This window comes from Lactuca virosa, chromosome 2 (assembly GCF_052849685.1).
Source record: "Lactuca virosa cultivar CGN04683 chromosome 2, Lactuca_virosa_CGN04683_v6, whole genome shotgun sequence".
NCBI lineage: Eukaryota > Viridiplantae > Streptophyta > Magnoliopsida > Asterales > Asteraceae > Lactuca > Lactuca virosa.
The window spans coordinates 202,126,798-202,132,797 of record NC_136427.1 but is presented as its reverse complement, the minus strand read 5'-3'; positions in this window follow the sequence as shown (position 1 = coordinate 202,132,797).

The window sequence follows — 6,000 nt, the reverse complement described above, 5'->3', positions numbered from 1 at the left end:
ACTTGTTGAATTATACACAAAGGCACGTTTTATAACATCGAGTTACCAATGCGTTTTTGTGCAATCAATATATAACCAACTCATAGTCAACAACTCATATCTCTAGGTTTGAAGAATATAAGATATTATCGTCTCATGATTCACTCGTGATAAAATCCATGAAGTGATTCAAATGAGCGTGGGTTGAATCCAATACTCAGAACTTATGAGCACTCATGAATGTTGTAGCAACCACTGCTATGTCTAATGCACATTAGACAAATCATACAAGCCAAATTCATGACAGTCTTGATTCTTATCTACTTCCAACATATGACCGACTGTGGATGGTTTGAATAACTTAGTCATTCGGGAGGAATGACCTAGTTATTCTGGAAGTCAAAACATGCAAAGTGAAACACAAAAATAATACTAATCGTGTATGGCCTCAACACTTTGAGTGTAAATAAAAACACCTTTTATCTAAGCACCATATTGATTACTCATTATTCATGTTTCGATTAATCAACTTAATACTTGAATTGAAACAATAGTCATGCCATGCACCAAGCATGCATATTATGTTTACCTATGCTCTTTTCTTTTGTGAAATAGATCAATTGAACACGACTCCAACGATGCTCATTTAACAATCCCAATCCCTTTTGTAAACGTAAGAATACCAAACTCTTGCCATTTACTATAATCTGTTAGACTCTAAACATATATGCAATTATCCCCTTGTAATGACTATGCACACAAGTCACAAAGATTTGGCAACATACATTACAGAGTATTCCAATGGAAAGCAATCCCATGGAAATGATCCCAAATTCAAAGTACATTCCTTTTAACATCCTTCTTTGCATTAAGTTCTTTAATCTTACACAGATTCAAAGAATAACTTCCACCTATGGAAACAATTCCACATTCCTATTTTGACTATCACTTCTGAACAAGAGTTGCCTCCTTTCAGAATATGTCAATATGGTTCTTACTCTATACTTCTAATTGTCCATGAGTAACCAACCTTTGGAAAACCTCAAATTGTTCTCGACAATTGCTTAATCATTTTAGTCATATCCAGTTCTAATCCCTTTTCCCTTCTTAATGCCCTAAGCATTAGGAAAATTTAGAATGGATGAACATTATAGCACATGCAATCGATCCTATATCCGAAGCATATGGGACACAATTCATTCTATAAAAATTTTTATTTGCCATGTTCTCACAATTCGAACTATGAAGAGGTATGCCGTAATCATAATCGAAATTTTAAGAACGCAACATATATAGAATTTCCTTATGTTGAACTATTCCAACATAACATTCATATATATCCTTGACTAAAGTTGATTAAAATCTCAATCTAAGCTTGTAGAATTGGAATGAAGTATAAAATCCTCTCCCTTAATTATAGCAAAACAACTTTTCAAAGTGAATTGAAACTTTTGTTTTCTATAATTAACATTGCTAGCTTGCAACATAATCATCATGCTCCCACTAGCATAATGATTATTATCTTACTAGCATAACACTTATGCTCCCACTAGCTTTGACATGTATCTAGAAATCAACTGGACCTCTAGAAATCAATACTTTATTGTCTTTCTTACCAAAGTTCAGATTTCTGATACGAGATTGTTTTGATAAGACTTTATCAAAATCATACACCTTTCCTTAGATAGCTCACTTGTGTGTCTAAACAATTATGAAGAGGGATGCCGAAATCATAATGTTTAGACCTTTTGTCATTCTCACAATTGTTATCTACTTAAAATCTACTTAGTGAAAGAGTTTCCTCACCATCATTTTCATGAATCAGAGAGAAACCTTATGACACTTAGATTTTATGGTGTATGTGTTCCTATCCATGTGAATTTTTCATAACCATAATCACAAGACAAGGTTAGTGGCAAATCCAAACACATATGGACTGAACTTGTTCAATCTTAATTTCTTGCCACCCGGCAGCACAAGGGCCTACCATTGCTTCCAGGTTAATATGCTAACAATTGAGAACTCATTGAACTCACAAGCATAGTCAACTTTTAACTGGAATAGACACAGAAATAAAAATATGTCAACACGATAGGTTACAAACCTCAAGTCGTGGGCTAGTGATTAACAAATATCTTGATTAGTTCTTGAACCTATCTTAAGATCTTTTAGACTCCCACTGTCCTCTTGACATATAAGACTCTCTTTCCCAATATTCAAGAGATAGTGCGGATTCTTTTACAAACACTTCACACAATTGGCCTTAGTTGGTCTTTGTTTTATCCAAAACATCACAACTTACCAATTTCAAATGTACAAGAGTAAGAAAACATTTTACTCAACATTTGAAAAGTGTTTTAAACCTTTCTTAAGATTATGTCACTCAAGGCTCAATCTTGGAGTATGACTCTAAGATTTTATTTTGGAATGAAGTATCTTTTGATTTAACCATTTCCACAATTCACGATTCCTCTCCTTAGCCAACAAATGCACTAAGGTGTCCTTAGAGGATCAATTGTGATATGGTTCCATAATCACTAAGATAATCATAAAATAAGATACACAAGTACTCTCCCATCTCTTCAGATTGGAGAAACTTTTATCTTTCTGCCTTATTTGATTCTTCTTATTCATTCTGCCACATATTGAAACTTTTCCAATGTTTCAGAATTACACTTAAACTTGTAATCATAATCATATTTACTAAACTTTAGTAAATCATAACGAATAATCTTACCAACATTTGTGGTGGACCTGACTAGTGCACAACCTAATGTACCCGATCCTTTAGTCCTTCGCTTGACTCACATGCGAATGTGAACAAGGAATTAGTCTTAATTTACCAAAGATGAAAAATCTCATTCATCATACAATACAACTTGCATGATTCCAAGTTTCTATCCAACTGAAACTTGGGTGATGAGAATCTTTCCTTATTTGATCAATTATGACACTACCACGAAAGAATCAAATTGATTTTCCAATATTGCTTATCAATGGAAACATATAAAGAACAATTTTTCACAAATGCCCTTGTAAGGATACTTAAAATAAATAAAATCAAAACTTTTTCTTTTATTTTTTTAAAACTTGCGGAAAAGAACTTATCCTTACAATGCAAATTCATATGAAAACTTTGTTGTTATCTATTCCTAAGCAATATCTCATAACTCTTATGCAGTGGCTCAAAATTCTGGTCATCGAACCATGCGATCAGAATCAGCACACCTTTTCTTTAAGCTTCCTTTGATTCTTCAAAAACATCAAAATGTAATTACATTACATCATGTATTAAGAATCTCCAAAAGAGACTTAATAGAGTTAGATAACGGACTTTACCTGAAGTAGAGTCAAACTTTTGACTTTACCATCCTTATGAGGTTTCAGATAAATTCGGCAGCTTCGCAACCAATGCCCCTTTTCTTTGGCAATAGGCACATATGGAATCTTTGGGAATGGTGCATGGGACTATCTCAGACTTAGCCTTTCTCTTTACCATTTGGTCAACCGAGTTGACTATGGCCGATCCCTTTCCATTGGGAAGAGAAAGTTTTTTCTGGATTTCCAGTGTTACCATTGTCAATGTCCACAAAGTTATGGGAAGTCGATCTTTTAATCAAATTTGCTTTACCAGTGTTCCAAATCATTGCTGATTCAGCAGCACCAAGCAAATAGATAAGATCATTAAAAGGGTCATGTCGTGGTCTGTCATCAGGGAGTGACTGAAGAGCCAACTCAACAGCCAGCTTCCTCGAGACTTCGACACCCAACTCTCCCGGCTTGTCAATATGTGACTTAATCTCCAAGACCTAAGCACATATAGACTTTGTTTGCCAATAGGGATTGAGTGACTTAGAACTTATCAAGTATTGAAACTTGTGGGATAGGGAGATTTATTGGAGGAGGTAGAGGAAGTGAAGTATGATTTCCAGTCCCACTAATGCACAACAAAGGGATTGATCTTTCACCTTGGTTTCCATTTGGGATATCATCTTCATTAGGAAAGCTTGTTCCTAAAGATTTGGGAAGACCATAGTTGTCTGAAGGAGACATCTATAAGGGAGAAATTCAAGTTAGTTGATTTAAAGTCCTAAATATAACATCCAATATGAAGTATTAAGGCTAAGATCCAACAACCTATTTATAACTGGAAGAGGGATGCCGTAATCCGAGTTATAAAATAGTTGAAGGTAGGTAAATGACGATTTACCAATTTCCACCATAAAAACGAAATATAATTAAGTTTTAATTGGATTTGAAACTCCTAGATCTTTTGAGATACATTGAACTTTCAATGGCATGTTTGAATCTCGATTGTGCCCTCTCAAGTTTGTGACTGGGATGTCGAGGATCACAAACAAGGTGTGAATAACCATGCAAATTGACTTGGTACCCTTAACTTTATCACCTAATCGATGTGCCGGTTAACCACACACGCTCCACCGATCTATAATAAAGTCAAGTTACCCTTTGCCACTCTTACTAGTCCTTATTAGTGTGTCGGTTAACCACACACGCTCCACTAACGACTTGGTAAGGTACAAAGTGTAATTTCATGGGTTAGCACCTATTTCACATTTTCCTAAGTAACTAAGATTGGGAATTTATAAGTGTTTAGTTACTCAGTATTTATCATTATACTTTTAATGAAGGGAGAATTATAGTCATTTCCTACCCGTTCGGCTAACGACCCTTCACCAGTAAAGGAAGTAGTGGGTGAGAGTGGACACCCATTAAACCGTCATTTTATAGGCAGTAACCTTATACCCCTCTTATAGACCGGCTTCGTGAATGAGGCCTACTAACGGTAAGATTGACTTTATCTTATACATATCTATATAATTAAAATTATAATAATAGTATAAGGGTGTATTTTAAACATTTAAAATACTTGGTGGTTTAATCTATTAATTAAACTATACTCTTAATTTAATTAAACTTAAACCATGTCTTTATGGAATTATTAACTCTTTTAATTAAACACTTTAATTAATTTAATGAAGTCCATAAAGTTTGAATTTTAGCTTTTAAAATTCTAAGGGTTCAATTTGGAATTAAAGTATACATGAAGAGTAACTTTACAAATTTCAAAACTTGAGGGCAAGTTTTGAAACTATTCAAGACTTTTCATTCCATAACTTATGAGTTTAATGTACATTAAAATGAAGACTCTTCATTTTTATGTAACTCCTTATCTTTTAATGACATCTTTTAAAGAAGTGACTCTTTAACATCTATAACTTGAGGACAAGTTATGGAGTCATAATACTATTTAATGAAAAAGACTCTTCACTTTTATGTAACCTATGACACTTTTATGAGTTTTAAGATTCATAAATATGACTTTTCATATAACTTGAAGACAAGTTACAAAAACATATTTTATGAACTAACTCTAGATTAATTTGGATCAAAAACAACTAAAACACAATTTTTTTCATTAATCTAAACTAACTCATAAATCAAGGAAACATAAAAAACTTTTGGTAATCCATAACTTGAGGACAAGTTATGGAGTCCATACAATCTCATTGAGATCAAGAATTATACTAACAAACAATTTGCACATAATTCCTATGATCTACCAAAACTCATAAGCATGAACATTCATAATCAACATTTTTTCAAGAATTACATAAACACATATAAAACTTGAAACTTTGATTATAGCATTGAAATTGGTTTAACATAATCATTACCACATTAAAAACAAGTTTTATAAGACCAAAACAATCAAAGGTAATGATTCTAGACCAATTCCAGCACCAAAACTCGAAGATATGCTGTTTGGGGGTCCAACTCGTCGAGTGCATGAACCAACTCGGCGAGTTGGATGCATTTTGTCTTGGACTCGTCGAGTCCCTTAATGGACTCGTCGAGTCCCCTGTTCAGACAGCACAAAACTTCGATTTTTAAGCAGTTTGCATCAAGTATAAGTGAAAACAAGCCTAGGCTCTGATACCACTGTTGGGTTTTGAGCATTCTAACACTCCTATGGTGTACATGCAACCCTAAATACCT